This window comes from Anoplophora glabripennis, unplaced genomic scaffold (genome assembly GCF_000390285.2).
Source record: "Anoplophora glabripennis isolate ALB-LARVAE unplaced genomic scaffold, Agla_2.0 scaffold281, whole genome shotgun sequence".
Taxonomy (NCBI): Eukaryota; Metazoa; Arthropoda; class Insecta; order Coleoptera; family Cerambycidae; genus Anoplophora; species Anoplophora glabripennis.
This window is the reverse complement of record NW_019416549.1, coordinates 86089-112955: the sequence shown is the minus strand read 5'-3', so window position 1 is coordinate 112955 and position 26867 is coordinate 86089. Positions and strand designations below refer to the sequence as shown.

The 26867-nt window shown below is 32.0% G+C and overlaps 1 long non-coding RNA gene across 1 annotated transcript; it reads left to right on the top strand.

Moving 5' to 3' along the window:
* The first annotated feature begins 4476 nt into the window (after positions 1–4476).
* Positions 4477–7894, top strand: LOC108907090. Its single transcript, XR_002763023.1, has 3 exons — positions 4477–4553; positions 5274–5411; positions 7731–7894. It is a non-coding gene; the product is annotated as an uncharacterized LOC108907090 (long non-coding RNA).
* Positions 7895–26867: the final 18973 nt, after the last annotated feature.

Below are 26867 nucleotides of genomic sequence, written 5' to 3'. Positions count from 1 at the left end.
ATCAACAATAAATTATCCACAACGGATGATTTTTTGTAATGTTTTTAAAAAGTAGATTAATTAAAAAAGGATAGGAAGCTGTGATATATTTACTGGAATAAAAAATACAGTTGATAAATATCCTTTTAATATATTTAATGATTTATAAAAATATCGTAATCATTACCCAGCAATATTTAGGGTTACATAAAGTTTTCTTTACTTGATTAATATAATTAGTAATACTTGAGATAAAAGCATTTGTACGGAATAACAAAGGAACATAAATATTTCTCAGCAAACTTTATATTTAAAATATTAGTTGCAAAACTTTTGTAACATTACTAAAATAGAGATTAAAAACACGAACAGTGAGTAATAATGTAATTTCTATCACAGAACTTGCAAAATTGCATCCAACATTTTCTTTGACTTGGACGAGAGATGGGCGCGAGTGGCATTTCATTTCTTTAGAACTAAATTAACATAATTCTCGTTGTTTTACCAGTTCACATGATTTACGGATTTTAAATAAAGGATATAAATCTTCGCGAGGATAATACGATATATTTGCTATATATAATAATTATATTGTTTACACACAATACATTTTTCAACGCGTACACATCTTTTCCCCCAATTTGACGCGCAATATCTCCGATGTCCGAGGTCTGTAGATTCGCAGTGTGTACAACTGCTAGTCAATTTAGCGCTGTTGCCACATCTACATAGTCTTTATGCGTTCATTAAATATAATTTAAAACTACTTAAATATGATATTTTTATGTTGTTAATTAGTCAATATGTATGCTATGTGCATATGAGTAGATTTCTTTGCTATATAGATGTTTATCGCAAATAATTTTAATAGAATTTTAATTTTTTCAAATTGGCAACGGGCTTTAGTCCCATAAGAAAAGCATAGGACCCCCTCTGCGCTCCTCACTTCCCTCTGACCCCGATATACCTCCTTAATGCGGTAAAATTATGATTTTTTAGAGTAGTTTTATTAATTCAAATTTCAGTATTTGCCTCATAGACTACGTCTATTTAATAGGAAATTAGTGTTAAAACAGACATACTTAAATCTTATTTAGGACTGGCGTTTTATAGACAAGAAATCGTAGTTTTAGTAAGACAGTGGTAGAGCAAATAAATCCATTGAGGAAATGGCGGTCTCTATTAGCGTAACACTAAACTAGAGCAACTTCGGGACACCATGGGGACACCACATAGCATTGAACATAAAAATTTATTTTATCGGTTACTACGGAGTCTGTGGTTACTACATATTCGGAGAACATCTGGCCATTTACTGTCGCCTAAAGCCGCATTAAGAAAAATTAACGCAATAAGCAACAATCAGATAATTTCAACATGTGCACAAAAAATAATCATAATAAACTAAGGCATTATAAGTTTTTCAAGTATTATTATTATACTAATATATTTATATTTTTATACTAACAATTTCGAATTCCGTCGGTAATTAAAGAAAACGCTTTGTCCAACGTTTATAAAGTTACTCTGTAAACCACAACAAAACATATCAAAACGTAAATTTTGCTTTGGCCCCCGCATAGAGGGGTACTGGGTGATTCACAACTTATCCAGAAAAAAATGGCAATAGATACGCCTGGAGAGTCACGTGGCCTCAGCGATTCCGAACAGTAAAATCCGATTTTACAATCGTCGTTGCGATATTGTTTACAATAGTTTTTTAGTAGTTAGTGTCAAAAATGGCTTGCGTGTATAGCAACTCGGAGTTGATGAATATAGTTTTAATTTATGGTGAAGCATGATAACATTTTGTATTATGATGAAGCAAGACAATATTTGTGTTAGTTCGTAGAAACTGAGTAACTGTTTGAACAGTTGTTGTAACATTAGGTTGTAGTATAACAACCCTAGGTTCGACAAAAAAATAAGTAAACGTAGTTGTGGCCAAAAATATGTGATCGTCATAAGGAATCCCTACGTTGTATGTATTTAATTTTTTATTGACCGGAAGGCGCTGGCTACTAACTTTGTAGAGGGGATGTATGCTTTAATTATATAAAACAAAAGCAGAGTAAATACACCTAACCTTTATTTACATACAATTCAAATTAAACATGTGACAAATAGAAAGAACAACAAAAAAACATTTAACAACCATTAAACATAAAAGGAGAGTGCCAGGCTCACCTAGAGCTCCTGCGGGGAAAGAGCATGGCAGAGAAACCCACGATCTTTGCTCTCACCACCCAAATATAAATACAAAACAACCGCTAACCAAAGGAATAAATTAAGATCATTTGCTAATGATAATCAAAACTGGACTTATTTAATGTGTCACTAAATGTCATCTCACTCAAGTCTGACATACACACTTCCAAGTAAAACTGAAGAGGTTTTAGTAACAATAATAGCAACAACAACAACAACAATAATAATAATAATAGCAATAATAATAGGGAAGGTACTGGAGTCCCATACGGGAGGCAATCCAGCTATAGTTGAGATTTCAGAGGAACAATAATAATAATCATGGGTGAAAATGTTAGTAAATTCAACAAAGCTCTTACATACGTATGACATAAAGTGAGCACAAGAAATCAAAGAACAACGTAATCAAGATAAAACAAGTTAAATGTGAAACAAAGAAGTTGTTTTGCAATATCTGGGCAGACACGACAATATACATATTTTAACATGTAATACATAATGAGCAATCGTTAATAATAATTGTAACAATTTTATCTTAGAGAAATATACGCCCCCAAGCGTAAGACAATGAAGGCTAAACCTATACAGAATTATTATCATGAAACATCTATGTTTTTCGTATAACGTATTCATGACAAAAACAAGTTAGATGTGAAACAAAGAAGTCGTTATATATATACGACAATATATATATGCACACATATATTTTAACATGTAATAAATAATGGGAAATCGTTAATAACAATTGTAACAATCTTACGTTAGGAAAATATACGCCCCTGAGCATAAAAAAATGAAAGCTAAACATACAAAAAATTATTATCATGAAACATCTATAACCATCACAATCATAAGAATATATAGAATAATTAACAACAAAGTACTTAAAGAATATTACCTGCTAACTAATACCGGTTAAACACTTAATTTTCCACTGCTTCTGTATTTTTCGCACTACACTGATCGTCTTACTTTTCACTTCGCGTTGTCCTCACTTCAACTGCCTATCTTCAACTATCTAGGCTTCCTTCCAGAATTTCCTACCCAAGTGCCTGTTTTTTGTGCTTCCTTCTATCGACCGTTAATATTAATTTTTCATTGTTATACAACACCTATGTAACAGGTGAAGTTGATAAGATAAGTACGGTTTTGCACAAGGTATGTCAAATTATTTTATTATTTAAAACCACAAATTAATTTTATTAATTAATAATAACAATAATGGCAAAAAGCAGCTGAAATACATTTTCAAAATATTTACTTTTTCAGGAAATAATTATTATCTCACTTGGAAGTACGGAAACATTGAGGAATAAATAAATTACATGTCTTTGAATAATAACAATTCCGCTTTATTTCGGGCAATTCTATCTAGTACAAGATTTTATTATTTTTGTTAAAGATATAAGTATAATCAAAATATAAATTCATTGAAGATTGTGTATCCCTTAAGAGGAAAGTAGTATTCCTAACTGCATAGATTATAATAATGTAAGTCAAATTGGCCAAGTCGAAAATTTGAAACCTGGCTCAAAAAATTATGGCAAAATTCCAACGTATTCTTTAATCAATTGAAAGACTTTTATTTCTCTCGAGAATTTTAGAGAAATTCCACCTTTTTCGAGTGAAATCGTCGTAAAGATATGATGTCACTATTTTCAGCCGCCATTTTGGTTCATCAAATGACTAAATCGATGCGCACATCAAGGCAAGTACCCTATCGATAAAGTCTTCAAAACACGGTATAAAGATTGAAAATAGGAAAAAATTGCGATGTTTTTCGTCCTGGGAACGGACGTTTTCGTAGCCTGAATGACCATCTGAAATACCATCCCCAAAAACAAAGTCTAGTAGGTTTGATTTGATACCTCGCCCGGGTGCTATGGTACTTTAACTGGGACCAATCTCTTAGTGTTTAAGGATTTATTTGTTAATGTATTGCAACGTAATATTAGAAATTAAGTATATTTCAAATCAATATACACGTAAATAAAAATTATAAAATTTTGACATAAATATTTTCGAAACAGAAGGTAATTTATTTTCACCACTTATTGTTAATATCAATTTAATTCAGTCGCTGAAAATTATTCCTATTTCAATAGAAGCGGAAATACTAAATCAAAAGAAAAAAAATAAACTTTCGTTCATTAAGTTTTTATCGTTTAGGCAGATCGGCCAAATCTCATTTTGCCATGGCTGGTGGTAGGTTCAATCAGATCTATACTTGTCAACCTTGTAACTTTGACTACAGGAAGTTGTGTATGTGTCTTCCTAAAAGGATATCATCTAATTTGCTTAGACTTTGTCCTATCGCAGATTATTCAATACGGACCATCTGTGTATGCTTGGCTGACTGTTTTAAGGTAAGTCTCAGTTATATCGAAATAACCTTTTAGTATACATAATTATGTTCATTCTAAATAAACTTCGAAATAAACTAATTGTGAATGACAGCAAAAATGAAATAGCAAACAGCCTGTATAATAAAACAATTTTATATTAAATTAAAAAGAGCTCTAATTTTCCCCATTAGGTACACCTAAATTAACAAAATTTGAAGGTACGAAAATTTAAAGACCCTTTAGATAGTACACCATTCTGCTCTTTATCACATTTGAAATTTTTGAGGTGACAATTCTTCTAAAGGGGTTGTGATTGTTAGTGTCAAATTTATGTAAAAAGTTCACCCCTTCCAAAACAAATCGACTTGCTTATTTATATGCATTTCCAAGGAATCATTTTTAGTTAATTCCACTTTGTTTTTTATTTGGTCCACCCTATATAGCTAATAAAGTTAGTCATTGATAATAAAAATTTTGGCATAATTTAAGTATATTTATCTTCATCTTTATTTTTAATTTTTTGTAGTAGCTTGAACACTTGTTCTTACAATAAGGTAAACCGTTTCAAATATCTCTGGATTTTTTTTTAAATTTATGAACGTCACATCAGAAATTATGCAAATTTAATGTTTCGTTTTAAGCTAGTTAAGCTAATACATTTATTTTGTTGTAATTGAGTTTTCAAAATGTTATGCCTACAAAATTTTATTTAACTTTGTTTTATATTTAATGTTATTTTAGCTATTACCACGATCTGCGCTTGTTTCACGAAGAGGAAAAGAAAAAGAGAATTCAAGATTCACATATCTTAACTGGAAGAAGAACTAGAAACAATGCGGCTCCAGAAATTGATTTTATTGCAAAGACGCTTGAGAGAAGGTGAGTTTGAATGGAAAATTGGTTATTTCATTAAGGGACATAAATAAATATATAGATACTAAGAGAAAAGTTAATGCGGAAATCAATATCAATAAATAACAGTGAATATTACTAACATTCTCGATTTAGCGTTTATATTATTATTTTGAGGTACTAATTTAGAAAAAATAGGAGTTATGTTAAATAATGGAAATTAAGTTGCATATTTGTAAAAAAGTATGTATCATAATGTGACAGAAGTTTACTTCTATTACACGAGGCCTGTTCAGAAAATAATAGAGCTTTTTATATCGCGCGTTAATGGAGATATTTAGTGATATGCGGTTGGCAGCATTGCGTTGCGGATAACCTCCTCTATAACCACATGTACTTGGATTGTTGATATCTCATTTACTTTTTCTGATATTGTTATTGGAGTGCAATGTGTTTAAGCTTTTGACGATTTTTGAAATGTGTGATTTGCTGGAACTACGATTCAACATAAAGTTTTGCTGGAGAAAACTTTCAAGGAAACGTTTAAACTTTTGAATCAAACTTACCGAGGATGCTCTGGGTCGTACGTAATGTTATGAATGGTTTTCGAAAATTACAAATGGTTGTCAGTCAATGATCTTCGACAAGGAAAATCTTCGACTTCAACTGATGACTCTCAGGTTCAGAAAGTCAAAGATCTGGTGCGTGCAAATCGCCGATTGACTGTCAGAAATGTCAGCAAATGGGTCACGCTATGAAATTTTGACTGAAAAATTGAACTTGTATCGAGTTGCAGCAAAATTTCTTCCTCGTTTGATGACCGAACAACAGAAACTTGATTCCTTGCGATTTTTTTTCTTATTTCCGAAATTAACATCAGTGCTCAAAGGACGCCGTTTTTAAACTACTAATGGCATCAAAACAACATCAACGACCATTTCAAATGATAACTTCAGGACTGCTTCTCGAAATTTAAACACCGCTGGGAAAAGTGTGTGAATAGAGGAGAAGAGTTCTTTGAAGGAGATAAGGACCAATAATGCTTAAAATTAGTAATAAAGTTCGGTTATTTTCTGAACAGACCTCATATAGTGACTAGTAGAAAGTACAGGGTGATTCACTATATTTTGACCCCCCCCCTTTATGTAAAAATATACAGGGTGTTCCATTTAAATTAACAAAGTTAACATCCGCGGACATTTTGTTTGTTATTCTACTATCATTTTCGAAAACTTCATAAAAAAATAGTGCCACTTTTGTATTTCACATTTTTTTATCTCTTAAAACAAAATATAGTGAATCACCCTGTACATATGATGTGTTAAAAAACTATGAGCAATTAATAATTAGATTGAAATAAATAGTACATATGTATAAATAATACTGATTAAGAAGATATAAATACTTTTATTTCCAAAAATTGTAAATATTGAATTAAAATGTGTGTAACAGATTTTAGTATTAGAAGTTCTAATTTAGAACATATATTGTATACAATATACAGGGTCGGAAAGTTCCCATGGTTCATCGGCCGTTACGCGAGAGCGATAAAGTAATTCATAAAAACCCTTGCGATAGAGAAGGATGGCTGTAATGAAGGCGTTTCATAGTCACCGCCCGTTTCGCCCTTCCACAAATAAGATCCACTTACACTTGTAATTCAGCGACCGGTGGGTTGTTTTTGTCGTTTGCCTTTTCTGTAATAGATGTCACTACTTATACAATTGGGCAGCACAATTTGCTTAAGGTCAGGCGCAGCCCTAGAAAGAGTAATGCCAGATCTACAGATTTTTTTGGAATTGGGGAAATAGGGAATTTTACTTTATTTCTAGGGATTTTTAAGTCATTTTAAAAAGTATACTTAAATAACAACTAAATGAACTTTAAATGCAGCTGAGCACTATACTCCATTTGAATAACTTCTCAGTAGGGGAAACAAGTTCACTAGATTTACAAACAGAGGTATCTACAAGCTACTGTAAAAAGTTTTCTTTGTTACGCGTTGTGCTGCCCTCTGTTAACGGATGGTATTAACATATCGGAATACCGAAGTTGAAATTGTATAAAGTAGTGACATCTATTAAAGAAAAGCCAAACGACAAAAACAAAGATGACCACCGGTCGCTGAATTACAAGTGGAAGTGGATCTTATTTGTGGAAGGGTGAAACGGGCGGTGACTCTGAGACGCCTTCATTATAGCCATCCTTCTCTATCGCACGGATGTCTATGACTTACTTTATCGCTCTCACGTAACGGCCGATAAACCATGGGGACTTTCCGACCCTGTATATGAAGAGGTGTCTACCATTTGTCTCAAACGTTATATGTATGTTATCTGTTTTTAGTTCGTTGAAAAACTATTTAAGTGAATCCAGTTTGAACTCTAACATTTTAATAATTGGTAAAAGTGGAGGTAGCAATATTTCAATAAAATCCTCTAGATCCTTGGATTCCGTCTTAAAAACGAAGTCAAAAGTTCAGGTTTCTCAATTCAACAGTAAAGGGGAGGACATTCCAAGTTTATCTAAAAAAGCGATGGTGATGTTTAACTTAACCGATGAAGATGTTAAAAAGGTTAAAAAGGAAAAGAGCAGAAGTAGCTTAGAGGGGAATAAAAATGAAACTGTAATAACGTCTTTGTTGCCTAATGCAGATGTAAGGATAGGTGAGTAGGTTGTCCACGCAAATAATGTGAAGTATTTATTCATCTTATCAAAACATACCAAAAACCAAAGTAGCATTTTCTAAAACCATTTTTACTTTTCGTTACAGATCAACTGGCTCATTCAGCTATTTTTTTTATTTGCTCAACGGAAAGATATTGCAATTTTAAGGTTCTCTGCAAAAAATTAGAATTTTATATACCTTACAAGTTATCCAAAAAAAATTCATAAACTGGCGCGCTGAGTTTCCGCTGAACCGGCCGGTATGACGTAATCGCATGGGAAATCGATGCCGCATACTTACGTGTGTCAGTTAGTTGTCTGTTACGTTTCCATTGAGTACGTTAACATACCGAATTTTATTATTAGTCTTTACTTTGATCTGTTTTTTTATATCTTTTATTTGAAAAATGACTTATTTTAAAAGCAACAAAACTACCCTGCGTAATTTAGGCATGTAATAAATACATTTGTATCTTTTAGAAACACTATACATTTGTATTTTCCATTGTTGATTTTTTTGTGGATATTATACAAATACCTATAGGTACTAAATATTTATATAAAAATACATACATAATAAATATTATATTATTACTATAATTATAAGATATGAGGTAGATTTTATGTAGTTTTCATGGGAATAAAAATAGTAATAAGAATTTTGTATTTGATTAGGTAAATCTTTGAAACCTGCGACAGAAACGGTTTAGTCTAATTAAACGTGAAATCCTTATTCTTATTTAGTATTCTTATTGTACAAAAACATCAAAACTTTCGCTACAAACGTACTTTAAAGAAGCTTTATACGTAATTGAAACGTTACCTTTGCATTTTCATTCCTCTCATCTCAGCTCTGATAAAGTCGAGGTTTTTATTAAAATAATCCATAACCATTAACAAACCTACTTCTGGCGAATTATAAGAATCTGCTTTTACAAAATTTGCTTCCATTTTTAAATTTAATATGCAGAAATGCTAAAACTTTTGATGCAGAAACTCATCTGGAAGTAGCTGACCGTCCCATGCGGTGACGTCATTGCATTGCCACGGCTGAGATAAATTTTCGCATTTTAAAAATCATATAGTTTGAAAACCGCTCAACGGATTGAGTTGAAATCTTCAGGATCTCTTAATCATGAGCATTACTGAATGACCCCATTACTCTAAAATTATTGAATATGATGATATTGATATAGGATGAATAGTTAAATACATTAGGTACATTTAATATTTGGACATAAACTAACCAGTGACGTNAGGTACTAAGTATTTATATAAAAATACATACATAATAAATATTATATTATTACTATAGTTATAAGATATGAGGTAGATTTTATGTAGTTTTCATGGGAATAAAAATAGTAATAAGAATTTTGTATTTGATTAGGTGAATCTTTGAAACCTGTGACAGAAATGGTTTAGTCCAATTAAACGTAAAATCCTTATTCTTATTTAGTATTCTTATTGTACAAAAACATCAAAACTTTCGCTACAAACGTACTTTAAAGAAGTTTTATACGTCATTGAAACGTTACCTTTGCATTTTCACTCCTCTCATCCCAGCGCTGATAAAGTCGTGGTTTTTATTAAAATAATCCATAACCATTAACGAACCTACTTCTGGCAAATTATAAGAATCTGCTTTTACAAAATTTGCTTCCATTTTTAAATTTAATATGCAGAAATGCTAAAATTTTCTGTAGATGCAGAAACTCATCTGGAAGTAGCTGACCGTCCCATGCGGTGACGTCATTGCATTGCCACGGCTGAGACAAATATTCGCTTTTTAAAAATCATATAGTTTGAAAACCGCTCAACGGATTGAGTTGAATTCTTCAGGATCGCTTAATCATGAGCAATACTTTGTTTATACAAAATAAGAATGTTTTTAAAAATTTACTGAATGACCCCATTACTCTAAAATTATTGAATATGATGATATTGATATAGGATGAATAGTTAAATACATTTAGTCCAAGCATTCTGTCACGGATTAATGTTAAATTTGCAGAAATCATTACCTGGACAAAAAAAATANTTCCCTCTTAAAAACGAAGTCAAAAGTTCAGGTTTCTCAATTCAACAGTAAAGAGGAAGATATTCCAAGTTTATCTAAAAAAGCGATGGTGATGTTTAACTTAACCGATGAAGATGTTAAAAAGGAAAAGAGCAGAAGTAGCTTAGAGGGGAATAAAAATGAAACTGTAATAACGTCTTTGTTGCCTAATGCAGATGTAAGGATAGGTGAGTAGGTTGTCCACGCAAATAATGTGAAGTATTTATTCATCTTATCAAAACATACCAAAAACCAAAGTAGCATTTTCTAAAACCATTTTTACTTTTCGTTACAGATCAACTGGCTCATTCAGCTATTTTTTTTATTTGCTCAACGGAAAGATATTGCAATTTTCTCTGCAGAAAAGTAGAATTTTATATACCTTACAAGTTATCCAAAAAAAATTCATAAACTGGCGCGCTGAGTATCCGCTGAACCGGCCGGTATGACGTCATCGCATGGGAAATCGATGCCGCATACTTACGTGTGTCAGTTAGTTGTCTGTTACGTTTCCATTGAGTACGTTAACATACCGAATTTTATTATTAGTCTTTACTTTGATCTGTTTTTTTATATCTTTTATTTGAAAAATGACTTATTTTAAAAGCAACAAAACTACCCTGCGTAATTTAGGCATGTAATAAATACATTTGTATCTTTTAGAAACACTATACATTTGTATTTTCCATTGTTGATTTTTTTGTGGATATTATACAAATACCTATAGGTACTAAATATTTATATAAAAATACATACATAATAAATATTATATTATTACTATAATTATAAGATATGAGGTAGATTTTATGTAGTTTTCATGGGAATAAAAATAGTAATAAGAATTTTGTATTTGATTAGGTAAATCTTTGAAACCTGCGACAGAAACGGTTTAGTCTAATTAAACGTGAAATCCTTATTCTTATTTAGTATTCTTATTGTACAAAAACATCAAAACTTTCGCTACAAACGTACTTTAAAGAAGCTTTATACGTAATTGAAACGTTACCTTTGCATTTTCATTCCTCTCATCTCAGCTCTGATAAAGTCGAGGTTTTTATTAAAATAATCCATAACCATTAACAAACCTACTTCTGGCGAATTATAAGAATCTGCTTTTACAAAATTTGCTTCCATTTTTAAATTTAATATGCAGAAATGCTAAAACTTTTGATGCAGAAACTCATCTGGAAGTAGCTGACCGTCCCATGCGGTGACGTCATTGCATTGCCACGGCTGAGATAAATTTTCGCATTTTAAAAATCATATAGTTTGAAAACCGCTCAACGGATTGAGTTGAAATCTTCAGGATCTCTTAATCATGAGCATTACTGAATGACCCCATTACTCTAAAATTATTGAATATGATGATATTGATATAGGATGAATAGTTAAATACATTAGGTACATTTAATATTTGGACATAAACTAACCAATGACGTCAGGATTAGGAGGGATATGAGGGGTTTCCAGATAAAGTAATTAATACTATTTCTATTAGAAATAATCGGGAATTTTTCTTGTCGAGAGCAGGTTAAGATCAGATAGAATATACCTATACAATGTAGCCCATCGTAGAAGGATATATTTTTCGTCATTTTTGTCATCGTAGACTTTCATTCTTTTAAATTTTATTTTATTTGTGTTGTTTATTTTTACGTTTACATCACTGGTGCTGTGACACCGTTTCATATATCTGGCATTTGGTTTGATTTTTTTTATTATTTTTTTATTATTCTTATTTGCCATTCATTTTGAATTCCATTTATTTTGCTATTCCAAGTACCAACGTCTCTCTTAATTTCAAATTTCATACGATAGTTCTATAATAGCAAAGTTCTAAACAATTTTTTAACTTACGGGGAAGTATATAATGCACTACTTATTTTTTAAGTATTTTTATCGCCAATAGACATTAAAGCCGTAGTTTTAGTGACAGCTGTCAGGCACTACGCACATTTACTGCCTAGACATTAGAATCATTTTTACTGCCGCTAAATTTAAAAATTAAAATTAGTTCTTTAACGAAAGTAATTTTATTTATTGTAAACATTTATAGCGAAATTAGAACGCCTGTAAAGGATATCCCTTGTGCTGTTTTTTTAAACATTTACTTCCTCAATGTGGGTTGAAGTGTTTTCACTAGTAGATGGTTTATGAACTATTGAATTCTCAAAGTGGTTGAATTATTTAAAAAATCGCTTCCAGACTTGACATAGGTACTTGCAGTAGGGAAAATTTGTTTGCTAACTGATTTATGAAACTCTTCAATGTAGCGTTCAGCTACCGTTTATCCATCAAGCAAGTTGAGATATCAGCACCTGAATTTATTAATAGTGTAGCTGAAGTTCTACGGAAACAATGTCGGTAGTCTACCTTTCACACTCTTGTAGCTAGATCTAACCTTTTATTGAAGTCACCACTTGTCAGGATATTTTATAATTATAATTCCATTTGTAAAAGGTGTTTCAACTGTTCTCTTACTGAGCTTTTTGATGCAACTAAGAATAGGTTTATTTAATTGTTATTATATCTAATGCAATGGTAGCTAGTAGAATATTTGCATGAATTAGTTTCTGTTTTTTTTTAGTCTTGGTGCACCCATCAGTTTTATTTTATTATGTATTTTTTTCTTTCCTCAATTTAATTCTTGTACTGGATTGTCCTGTAAATGGTTATACTGTTAGCCAAATACAGTGTTATTATTACTATTATTAAAAAAAATATTATTATTGTCTGTTTTAATAAACTATAGCAATATGTGGTTTAACTGTCGACTAAGACTTCTCTGTTTATTTATAATACATCTGTCATTTCATTATAAATCAAGCCTTGATATTTACCTTATATTCTATTATTTTAGAAAGGACAAAATGTAGTAGCTCCAGTCAAACACCTAGTATTTCTCCTATAATTCCAAACACATGTAAACCTATTCAGAAGAGATGTAAATGCCAATTAAATAAAGATTCTTTCGAAACTGGGGAAGATTCGAAAAAAAAATGAACAAGTCTGAGGTTAAATAGATAAATTAAATAGGACTGTACACAAAAGAGACATATTTCAGGAAACAGTTTGGAATTTGTTGGCATGCACAAAATGAAAGGTAGATCAGTTGGATGTCAAGTAAATACTTTAAGACTCTTTTATAAGTTATAACTTCTGGGAAAGTGATAAAAAAACACCATTTTGTAAAGATATTTGTAAAGTAAATTGTAATATAGCCTAATCTATTGTATAACAGTGAGTATATGAAAATATAGAAGTATATATGACAAAAAATCTTGATTTATTTATTATCAACAGTGTATTTTAATATTCAGTGTGTTACAAAAAAATATTTCAAGCCGCAGATGCTTTGAGTAAAAATAATGTAGTTATTCTTATGCCATTTGTCATTTACGCCCTTCTTTTGGATACAAAATTGGAGGGTGCTACAACTTCCCTTTCATGCGTTCAAGCAATGATATTTTTTTTAGCAAAACTACACAAAAAATCTGTCGGCATAATGTTGACGTATTTTAAAAAAGAAATGCTTTACTGAAACTTGGCATAAGAAAAGTCTATTTTGTCAATCGTACCATCTTCAAAACTTGATAATAAAAGAGATACCTACAAAATATTGAATTTTTATATTTTGTCCCTAGAAACAGAAATCAAGAGGATTCAGCTCTTTGAAATATGGATGATTACTTCCTCAATGTGTTCAATGATTTGAAAAATGCATATTCATGGAGTTACGAACATTCGACAATAAAAAAAGTTGTTGCAAGGCTTATTAATATCATCAAATTAACTGAAAAAGTGCAATAACTTATATAGCATAAGTGACAGTTTCATTTTAATAATTTTGTTTTAGTCCTTTTCCAAATTATATAACTTGTATTTAATTCATTCCTAATCGATACAGATTACTTACTATGATAAATAGTTTGTGAATTGTATTTTTCAAATGTTTTAAATCTTGAAAACAATGAAATATATGGGTTTCCACAAGGTAAGACATTTTTCAGTAAAGCCTAAAATACTATTTTTCGAAGAAGTTTTGCCCTAATGTTGAGTAAAAAATATATTTTAGAGCATACGTCTGGCATCNTTACTTCCTCAATGTGTTCAATGATTTGAAAAATGCATATTCATGGAGTTACGAACATTCGACAAAAAAAAAGTTGTTGCAAGGCTTATTAATATCATCAAATTAACTGAAAAAGTGCAATAACTTATATAGCATAAGTGACAGTTTCATTTTAATAATTTTGTTTTAGTCCTTTTCCAAATTATATAACTTGTATTTAATTCATTCCTAATCGATACAGATTACTTACTATGATAAATAGTTTGTGAATTGTATTTTTCAAATGTTTTAAATCTTGAAAACAATGAAATATATGGGTTTCCACAAGGTAAGACATTTTTCAGTAAAGCCTAAAATACTATTTTTCGAAGAAGTTTTGCCCTAATGTTGAGTAAAAAATATATTTTAGAGCATACGTCTGGCATCTCAAGGGCTCTCAAGCTTACAAACGCTTTTTGAAAAATTCGAATCCACCAATTAGGAGAGCTCTGGTAAACATTGGTCGAATTTGTGTACTATAATTTTGTATTTTTGTAATATAATGAGTTAATTTCTCATTTGCTTATATTTTAAATAGTAAATAATATTTGAATTATACTTTAATCACGAAAAAATGATGATTAAATAATTAATTAATTAATTAATTAATTAATTAATTAATTAATTATTACTTTATTTACATTAAGTCAAAACTTTAGAAATTTAAATCAAAAGTCTTATGATTTAAGGAGTACCCTTGCAATATATTAGATATACGAAATTGTTTAGAGTAAATGGAAATGTAATGCAAAGTACCTACATATTTTGTTTTCATCATTACCCAAGAACAAACGAGCACTATAACCACCTACAATTTAAACCAAATCCAGTAGGTATATAATTGGTTTTTAAATTTGGTTTCTTTCAAAGTCGTATGCACAGATTTCGTGTCAAAGCATAGCTCCGTTCGCAAAGCTTTAATTTCACTGACATGCAGAACAAAAAATACATTTTTTTACTTACATAGATGAATCTCTCCTAAATAATCATCACTTATACCACATATTTTATAACCAGACAACACCTATGGCACAAAACGCTGATAGTTTCATGATTACCGACAATATTTGCGAATACATAGGGCCATGCGCGTATCCACTCGTATATCAACGTGCACTAGCTTTTTATTCTTAAATAAATCTAAAAACCTTACTTGTTTTTGCTTCTTCAGCTTGGAATTTTTTGTATATACATCACCTATGCCGGTTTATCTATTCCAGGCCTGCATATCATTTATAGAATTATCGACTTAAATCGAAATTATTATTTTTTTGTCTATTTGCAATGCAATACACTCTCCGGACAGAATCCAATTATAGGACAAGAAAGAGACAAATACAAACAATAATTTTGTAACAATGTTGTCACTAATCTCCATTTTAAATACAGGGTGTCCAGAAATTCATGCAATAAAATTTGGTCATAGATTCTTAAGACAAATTTAGGTGACCTGTATTTTTTCTTTTTGCCAACTAGCCCCCTCTTTTGGAGTTACAGCCCCCTGAAATCTGCCCCTAAGAAGTCTTTTTAAAACCTCAAAACAATGTTGTACGAGAATCACTAAATTTGGTACGCAGGGGTTTTATGACATGTGGAAACTCACAGTGCTACGCTTTTTGGCGAGAAACCCCCATAAGACACCTTTTTGTGGGCCCCCTTATCTTTGGAACCAGAAAAATTTGGTCGCAAATTTGATTTTTTTTTAATTATTAATTAGCTAGAAAGCCATTGAATTCAGAAACTTTTTTGCCTCGTGATATTTGTTTCGAAAAACGCAATGTTTTTGAGGAAAATGGCGAATCACGATATGCATTCGATCACCTTTTGACATTTTTCTCGAAAACATTGCATTTTACGGAAAAAGTATAAAGGGACAAAAAGTTTCTAAATTTAATGACTTTCTAGTGGACTGATAATTTTTAAGAAATTTAAATATGTGACCAAATTTTTTTGGCTCCAAAGACAAGGGGGCCCACAAAAAATTGTCTTAAGGGGGTTCCCTGCCAAAAAACATAGCACCATCAGATTCTACATGTCATAAAACCTCTGTGTACCAAATTTAGTGATTCTCGTACAACAGGGTTCTGAGGTATAGAAAAAAAGATTATTCTTAGGGGCAGACTTCAGGGGGCTGTAACTCCGAAAGAGGGGGCCACTTGGCAAAAATAAAAAATACGGGTCCCCTAAATTTGTCTTAAGAATCTGTGACCAAATTTTGTTGCATGAATTTCGGGACACCCTGTTTAGGTACTTGCATTATTCTACAAAGACTAAATATGTTTTTCCTTAGTCCCCATAAAATACAAAGATTCCGTATGATAAGTGTATTAAGTTAAAGTCAAACAAATTTAAAAAAATCCTGCCAAATGAAGTCAGTGATATTGCAGAAAATAAGTATTCTACGAGCTAGCATTCAATTACATCAGGAATATCTAGTAAATAGCCAGTAATAATTATCCAAAACAAAAATGAAATGCCTAAATATTATTAATATAAAGACACGTACCTACTTGACAGTGAAATTGTTAAATAATGCATTCTTTCAAAGAAATATCTTGTATTTTTGTTGTTCCTAACATCACCCTCGATGAACTCGTAAAATTAGTTACTAGAAAGATTTTACTATTTCCGCATTTCTTAGGAATGTTTCTTAAGATATTCTCCTAATTATATTACATATATTTAAAATGATCAAAGTGATCAGTTAGATTAAAATAAAATTTAAGTTTTCTTTCTTCAATGTTTTAAATGTGTATAACTGGTTGTATAAACAGTACGAGTAAATTAATTCATAGAGAAGCACCTGCAGTAAGCGCAAAAGAAAAATGTAATACAGTGTGTAAGAAGTTTGACTGCCATTACTTCAGCATGAGATAGAGTAACTATAAATAAACAAAAAAGTTGTATATTACAGGGTCGTAAGATTAACAGTTTTCAAAATACAGCGAGTATTAATATTGGGGAGTTTTTAGTAAATTTCATAACAATAGTTTTCCAGTTTTCAAATAAATAAAATGTATCGATTTTGTAGTACGAAGATTAGTAATTATGAATCTCTTAAAACAGGAACTTGACTTTTATTCAAATTATGAATTTGAAAAATATGTAATGAAAGTACCCTATCCAAATAATCATACGTATTAAAAATAATTTAGGCAATTTACCAAAAAGCAAATTCAGTAATTAGCTACAACATATGCTCAAAATGCCCATCGCCATTTTCGATGCACGCACGACACCTTCAAATTCAATTTTCGCGCACTCGCTGGAAAACACCTCAATAAAAGGAAATAGACACGGTCCAATTCCAGATACCAACTGAATTGCGTGATGCTGTACAGCTTAGTACCTCGTGTTATCCGCCGCGCCGCTGTTACATTGCTCGATATGAATTTTAAATTTATTACAACATTAATTATTTTTTATTAAACATAAAGAACTTCAAAAAAGGGATAAACATTGTAAATATGGTAATCTATGTACGCAATTATGTTTATGTTCCTTAATTAATCGAACTTTTGTACATCAAGTTGGAGATTTTGATAATTTTTTTCTCGGAAATGGTTGAGTTTAAGACCCATGTCATATAAGGTTTTTTTTGTTTATTTTAATGTATTCTATCGTTTGTTAAAATTAAGACAGTCAAGCTTCTAATACCCCTAAGTAAAATATGTAGCTGGAGCTGGATATTTATTGCTCATAGTAGTGCAAATCATTCTATAATGTTATATTTAGTGGTTTGTACTTCACTCCTTAATGTCATCTTAAATTTCGTTAACGGAAAAACAAAATGAAAAATTCTTTTCAAAGTATGGCTATCCACCATTATTATTAATTATGATGTTTTTTCTACAAGAGATATTTTTTTAAATCCTATACATGTTGAAGGTTATCATCGAATAAAAATAAAACCGTGACTGTTGTCAGTGGTGGCCCGTGGGTTTGAATACAGGGAGGGCGCATTTTGAAAAGAAGACGTACATGATAAGAGCTGCGGGGGGTGCGGGGGCGGTAGCCCCCTCGCTTAGCGCCGCAGGCGAAAATTTTTAAGGAATTTGAAGGTCATTGTGTTTTGCAAGTACCCCAAAATGAATACTGTCAGTGTGTACAGTAGGTACTTAGATACAATGCGAGAAGTAAAATTCCAATGTGTGGGGGCTGAAGTGGATAATCGATCAACCAACCCAGTTAGGATATAATTATGTAGATTGCTGTAATAGTTCATTCTGTATAGTTTTTGAAGTTCCTTTAAAAACATGGGCATCACTAAGATGTTTATCTAAAACGGGATCAATTTTTGCACTATTGTCTATCAGTTCTAAAAATACCCCTTTGTTTACCGAGCCACTTTTTTCATTATGTCCACGAAGAGGAAGGTTACATGTACCACATAATTTTAAGATATCTATAATTTTTTCAAAGAAGCAATCGATTTTTCTTAACTGTTTCGTTATGACTATTTATTTGTTCCGCATAAGCACTACTTAAACAAGAAGCAATATTTACTCTTCCTAAAAGTAAAAAACTCACCAACTTATTTTTGTGTTTAGGAGAATTTTCATCTTAATCTTGTCTGGTAAATGTTTCAAGTCAGAAACTGCAGATTTCGTCCAGTTTTATTCGCCTCCTCCAAACAATAAACATACAAAACCAAAAAATCTATTTGTTTCGTCACAACCACACAACATAAATGTTTTTATCAAATTTGCGAATAAAAGCCGGCCTACTTTTGCACTCTTTCTGCACCTAACACTAAATTCAATACTGGCATTGGATGTCCGTTATTTTTCAATTCGACTTTTTCCTCTAAACTTAAATTACTAATAAGTTTTTTTATTTCACAAACCCTCATTTTAAACTTAAACTTATAAAATATAGTCTTAAAAAGCGCCAAAGCAAAAACAAAACACGTATAACCACACTTCAGTGATACGGGTTACTGCCTCGTGGAGTCCAAAACAAAGTGTGCAAGATTATCGTCGCCTATCCCCTCCACGTGCCAATTTATCTAATCATATGTAAAAATATGCTTGCACGATGGACTCAAGAGTTCACAGTCCGCAATGGAGTGGGGATTGCGCGCGCGGTCAAACATAACTCTTTGGTACGATCATAGATGGCAGATGGCATTAATCTGAGCTACGTTCTCGGAGTACATGCACTTTATGCAACCAACCTAACATTCAAGAGATATTGAATGCGTGCTATTTAGATTTCTTATTGATTTAAATAAATACATTATTTTAAGTTTATAGTTTGAAAATATCTGGGGGGGCGGAGTCCCAGAGTCTTCCTTCACGAGCCGCCACTGACTGTTGTTATTTATGTTGCTTTTGTTTGTTAATATTTTAAAAATAAAATACTTTAATAAATTGTTGAAGATTTTTATTTGCTATTCAAAATATTTTTTATAATTAAGAAAGTGACGTCTCATCATCTCAGTATGTATTATACATAATGTATAATATTATTAAACATATTTTCTAAACAATTTAATTGAGTAATGATAAAATATGTATAACATATCTCTTTGACATCTACATCTACAAAATACAATCTGATAGCAAAGTAAAGCTTCATGACAATTTTCCTTCTATTCATGAGCCCTTCTACACAGCCTTTTTCTTTTTGGTACCTTATAGTAATTTTAATTATTCTTAGACTAGATTGATGAATAACTAATCATGTTAGGAAAATTGAGTGTTACAGTATGTGACCAAATGTAGGTACAAATAAGTCCGAAATTGAAGAAAGATATAAGACAGCAAGTTTCAAACTTATACTATATGTCGGAGACACTGCGTGGACATGGGTATTAGTTTGCTTCATTGTCTCCATCGAAATAATACACGGGTGACGTGGCACTATTTATTACAAATTATTATTTACAAATTTATTACAAAAGCTGTTATACAGCGTGTCTCACTAGTGGGAGAAAGTCCAATATCTATGTTAAAATGAGGAATATATGGATTTTTCTTTTTACTGTGTTGCCACATTTCTCAGAGTGTACAAATTAAAAATATATTTATCTATACAGGGTATCCCACTTTTCCTGGACAGACATCAACTATGGTTTTTTAAATGAAAACACACGTTTTTTATATTTTTTTCGGATTCTACATCAAAAATAAAGGGTACTTTGTGTAGAATAGTTCTATTCAAATATTCATAGTTTTTGAGATATCTCGCTTGAAAGGTTTTTCTAGTCGATATTGGTTGTTTACATTTTCTGATACCGACAGGTTATACTGATAGCTACTAAGCCCATTTTTTTATCAGATGTTTAGTAAGGATTACTCTTCCGAATCATGCTTCAAAAACTGGCCTGCGTACTACAGGGTGACCAAAATATCATGTCAAAATTGCCAATTGAAAAATTGAAAAATCTCGATTTTTTTTAAATGCAACGCCTTGTATATTTTCATACCAACAGATGCAGAATTAAGTTCTTTACAACTTTGCTATACCTGCCTCTATACCAAAATTCATTAGTTTTTCATGAAATCTCATTTCTATGAAAAAATGCGAAGTTTACAAATAGCTTATGTAAAATAACGTAGTAGGCTCCTGTCAAAGGATAATCTGGATAATTTTTGATTCACATAAGGTTTAATAGAAAAGCGACAGTAATAATTGTGAAATGAATTACTCTAAAGAAGAATTAGTACCTAAATAAAAAATAGAGTAATTAGTAAAACTCATGGTAACTGTTTATTGGCAAGTCGTATTTACCAAACTAATAATCCAAATTTACAAATATATCCTCGTACAAAGTGTTTTGTAAAACTGAAGGAGAAGTTTGAAAGAACAACAAATACAAATTATGAGAAGACAACAAGAACACACGCATGCAGTAATCATGATAGTCAAATTGACATTTTGGGATGTGCAGTCCAAAATCCATCTACAAGTGTCAGAGAAATTAGTGATGAAATTAGTATTTCCAAAAGTGTGGTTAATAGAACGTTAAAGAAAAACAACTTCCACCCCTATCATTCTGAGCATCACCAATTCTTAACACAGCAAGATTTTCAGAAGCGAGTACAGTTTNATAAAATAACGGGTTATCCATTTTCTCCTTGGGAAAGTAAAGTTTAAAAAAACACACTGAATATTTAAATTTCGATGGAACTTTTATTTCATAATAAAGTTTGGACTATGCCATTATGCGTGAAAAACAATATCATTCAAATGTCCTCCACGGAACCGTTTGCAGGACTCAATCTTTTTGAGGTTTTTTCGAAGTCTTTTTCACACAATTCGGGCAATAATTCGGCCATAACTTGATATATCTCGTCCTTCAATTACTCCAAAGTTGTGGGATTGTTCGCATAATCACGGTCTTTCGCATAGCCCCACAAAGAGAAATCCAAAGGCGTTAAATCGTAGGATCTTGGTGGCCCAGCCACATCGCCGAATCTCAAAATTACGCGTCCTGGGAATTTCTCGCGCAATAGAGCCATAATTGGCCGCGTTGTGTGGCAGGTGGCCCTATTTTGTTGAAACCACATATCGTCCAGATTAAAATCTTCAATTTCAGGATAAAAAAAGTCGAGGATCATGGCGCCGCAATGTGCCGTATGATTAGGCCCAAATGCTGAGCTCGACTTGAAGTCGAAAGATTCGGGTCATCGTTAACACTTTCATTCACAGCAGCTATGTTTCGATTGAACGGGCAAAACGATGATGCACAGATCTTACGATGTCTGTTACCGATCCAATCTATTGGAATTTCCTCACTGTATCGGTGGTTGTTTGCTGGGATGGACGATTATGTCAATCATAATCTCCGCGTAATGCGCGAAATAAGGTCACCGAAGATCTACCATTTTCGTAGCATAATTTAATAATTTNTTCGAAGACTTTTTCACACAATTCGGGCAATAATTCGGCCATAACTTGATATATCTCGTCCTTCAATTACTCCAAAGTTGTGGGATTGTTCGCATAACCACGGTCTTTCGCATAGCCCCACAAAGAGAAATCCAAAGGCGTTAAATCGTAGGATTTTGGTGGCCCAGCCACATCGCTGAATCTCAAAATTACGCGTCCTGGGAATTTCTCACGCAATAGAACCATAATTGGCCGCGTTGTGTGGCAGGTGGCCCTATTTTGTTGAAACCACATATCGTCCAGATTAAAATCTTCAATTTCAGGATAAAAAAAGTCGAGGATCATGGCGCCGCAATGTGCCGTATGATTAGGCCCAAATGCTGAGCTCGACTTGAAGTCGAAAGATTCGGGTCATCGTTAACACTTTCATTCACAGCAGCTATGTTTCGATTGAACGGGCAAAACGATGATGCACAGATCTTACGATGTCTGTTACCGATCCAATCTATTGGAATTTCCTCACTGTATCGGTGGTTGTTTGCTGGGATGGACGATTATGTCAATCATAATCTCCGCGTAATGCGCGAAATGCAGCCACCGAAGATCCACCGTTTTCGTAGCATAATTTATTAATTTTAACGAGTTGTTCGGTCGTAAAACGTTCTATATTGTGAAATGGCAAATCTTTAACTAAACAAATACCAGTCTGGATGATAGTGACATTTGACAAATATCAATTGGCAGGGCTTTACTATCCCAAGCTCGAAATGGATAACCCGTTACTAATATCATCACTAATTTCTCTGACACTTGTAGATGGATTTTGGACTGCACATTTCAAAATGTCAATTTGACTATCCTGATTACCACATGCGTGTGTTCTTGTCGTCTTCTCATAATTTGCATTTGTCGTTCTTTCAAACCTCTACACAAAGTGTTTTGTACGAGGATATCTTTGTAAATCTGGATTATTAGCTTAGTAAATACGATTTGCCAATAAACAGTTACCATGGGCTTCTCTTCTTCTATTAAACCTTTCTTTCTATTAAACCTTATGTGAATCGAAAATTATCCAGATTATCCTTTGACAGGAGCCTACTACGTTATTTTACATATAAACTATTTGTAAACTTCGCATATTTTCATAGAAATGAGATTTCATGAAAAACTAATGAATTTTGGTATAGGAGCAGGTATAGCAAAGTTGTAGAGAATTTAATTCTGCATCTCAAGGTATGAAAATATATAGGGCGTTGCATTTAAAAAAATCGAGATTTTTCAATTTTTCTATTGGCAATTTTGACATGATATTTTGGTCTCCCTGTATAACGCAGGCCTGTTTTTAGATCATGATTCGGAAGAGTCATCCTTACTAAACATCTGATAAACAAATAGGCTTAGTAGCTATTAGTATAACCTGGCAGTATCAGAAAATGTAAGCAACCAATATCGACTAGAAAAACCTTTCAAGCGAGATATCTCAAAAACTGTGAATTTTTGAATAGAACTATTCTACACAAAGTACCTTTTATTTTTGATGTAGAATCCGAAAAAAATATAAAAAATGGGTGTTTCCATTTAAAAAACCAAAGTTGGTGTCTGGCCAGGAAAAGTGGAACACCCTGTATAGTTGAATATATTTTTAATTTGTACATTCCGAGAAATGTGGCAACACAGTAAAAAGAAAAATCCATATATTCTTCATTTTAACATAGATATTGGACTTTCCCGCACTAGTGGGACACGCTGTANAAAATCGCAATGATGCATCTCTTAATATTAATATTAGGAGCTCAAATTTTAACTGTATCATTTTTTCGAAATCGTGAACAATATTTTCGATGTCACTTTAAAAAAAAAACAGGATTGTTTTTTCGACATCGTAAACAATATGTTGGAGACACTGAGTGGACATGGGGATTAGTTTGATCCATTGTCTCCATCGAAATAATAAACGGGTGATGTGACTTTATTTATTACAAGTTCGAACACTAAAGAATGGGAGCAGTTGTACAAGTTATAAAATAGGAACTAACGGTTCGCCACTGTCAACCCTAGCACCTTGTTCACTACTTTTCTATCGTAATAATAATAATAATAATAAAAGCCACACGGCTATGGTTGTTTCATCAATTGAATGATGCAGTTGCTTCCCGGGCTTTCAGTTTTGTTCCGTTCACAGGGGCGTTACCCCAGTGCATTCCTCTACTCTAGCAGTTTACTTTTTACCAAACATGACCATATAAGGAAGTGTTTACAAAAGTTAGATAATGATGATCTTTCACACACATGCTAAAACTTGACCCTGAAGAGATAACAATTTGGTACTCGAATATTTCTGTAACATAAACAAAAACAAGCCCTCAACATTCCATCGACGGTGACAGTTCTTCGAGTGGCTACGAATTCGTAAGCGGTTATAAGGGTGATGCCAACATATACTATGCTACCAATAATTGTAAATATCTTAGAAACATATTTATTGTATTTTTCTCGTTGATAATAGAAATGCTTTACAGTACACGTCTTTCAATTATTCCTAAGGTCAATTGTACCAGAGTACCATCAACGCAAATAGAGCGTAACATTATTATGTCGCCCTGTTTCCACCCCCGTATGGGACACGTCACTTAGATGTTATACGCTAGTAAAGTGTTTTTAGCGCGCAGGCTTTGTGCCATTTCGTACTTATTTTTTTTAAATCTGAGTAAGTCGAAGCCTCAGGGTTATAATGCTATAAATGGATTTCAATAAGGATTAAATAAAATAAAAAAAAACAATCAAGTCGTAAGTGTTGTGTTGTTAATAATAGACCTTTTTAGTAGTGACGTCATATACGGCAAATAATAAGCAACCCTATAGTGCACATTATTGTCATGAAGAATTTCCCAATTTTTACTAGACCGATTTTCGACTTTGGATATAAGTGCCAAAAAAATGTCTTCTTTATCATGACCTTAAATATCGCGATATTCTGGCAATATTAGAAATATTTAAGAAGTTTCAAACTCCAAGTGATAAACTAAAAGAATTATAGATTTAAATTTATAGAACAATATTGACGTTTATTAACAAATTAAAATTATATCAGTGTTACTGAGCATGCGTATTAAAAATAATTTCATGTAAGCGAAGTAGCCTCACAACAGGATATCATTCAAGAAAAGTTTGGTATTGGTTAAGAGTACGTCTATAATAAACCACTTGAAGAAAGAAAATACTCGATAAACACACTGACACAGCACAACACCAAGAAAACAATAAAAATACTTAGTCAACAAGATCTCACCTGCGTATGAGGCTATTCTTTCCGAATAAGAATAACACGGCTAATGTTAAATTTTTACTTTATTTAAATTTAGAAATATTCTTTTACATCGTTTTTTTGTGAGTTTTAAGCACATTAGTGTATCTATTTTACCAAACACATGTTGTTTGTTCTTAAATACTTCTAAATCCTTGCAAAAATAAATTCATTAGAAGTTGAACATTTTGATAATATCTATGTAAATAGTACACAAGGGTCAGATTTCCAGAAATCCAGAATTACAATTTTACCGTTTTGCTGGACATTCTTATGAATTAGAGAAAAGAAAATGGATTGTAAGATTGTACGATTGTAGGAAACAAAATGTAATAATTGTCTTTTCGTTAAAAAAATATATTTAAAAAATATCAAAAAGTTTCTTCAAAATATTTTATTTCAATTTCAGGTTAAACCAGAATATAAAATAAAATAAGTGTAGGACAAATTAATATTTCATATTTTTAATAGACTAAATATTTTGTTGATTATTATTATTATGATTAGATGAATACCTTTTTATTTACAGGAGTCGTGGAAAACTGTGGCTTCCTGAAGAAAATTCTAGGATTTGCAATATTCATTTGGATGCGAAAAATCCAATAAGCCTCTGAACGAATCTTATAACTTTTAGGAGCTTACTTACTATTGTCAACTTCAGTTGGAGCTGCATCAACTTTTGAAGATGCAATATTCGTCGTGCTTTCTATCTCTTAGCTTTCCTATTTGTCTTAGTTCTGTAAAGCAATCAGTTTACAGTGTATTAGGGTCTAAGTTTTAAAATTATCTCATTCTCTCTCGGACAACTAATATTATGGGTGAAATTTGGTTGCAGTAGGTTGTACTGTCACATATACAGTGTAGGAAAGTACCGATGGTCTATCAGAAGTTACGTGAGAGCGATAAAGTAAGCCATAGAAATCCAAGTGATAGACAAGGATGGCTATAATGAAGGCGTCTAATAGTCACCGCCCATTTCGCCCTTCCACAAATAAGAAGTGGATCTTATTTGTGGAAGGGCGAAATGGGCGTTGACTATTAGACGCCTTCATTATAGCATCCTTGTCTATCACATGGATTTCTATGGCTTACTTTATCGCTCTCACGTAACTTCTGGTAGACCATCGGTACTTTCCTACATTGTATGTGACAAAGTACACAGAATTGTTTATCTTAATTTAGTTTTAAGGGCTAATTTGGGGAGGCTAACTTCACTCAAGCGATTTATCAAAAATTTTATTTTCTCAAAAACGGTACCTACAAAGATATCGACTGATATACATACCCTTTTTTAAGCAAAGTGAGAGAGGAATCGAAATATGAAAGAAAAATACCAAATTTGGCAACGCTTGATAATCTTATTTTTGTCGTGAAGTTGAAACGACATCAAACTATAAATATTTTGATAAAACAAACTTGACGAAAATTGTATTGAAATGGATCTGAAAGTAATAGTCCACGGGCCCACGTACAAAGAAAAAAATTATTACCAGCAAGCTGTAACTT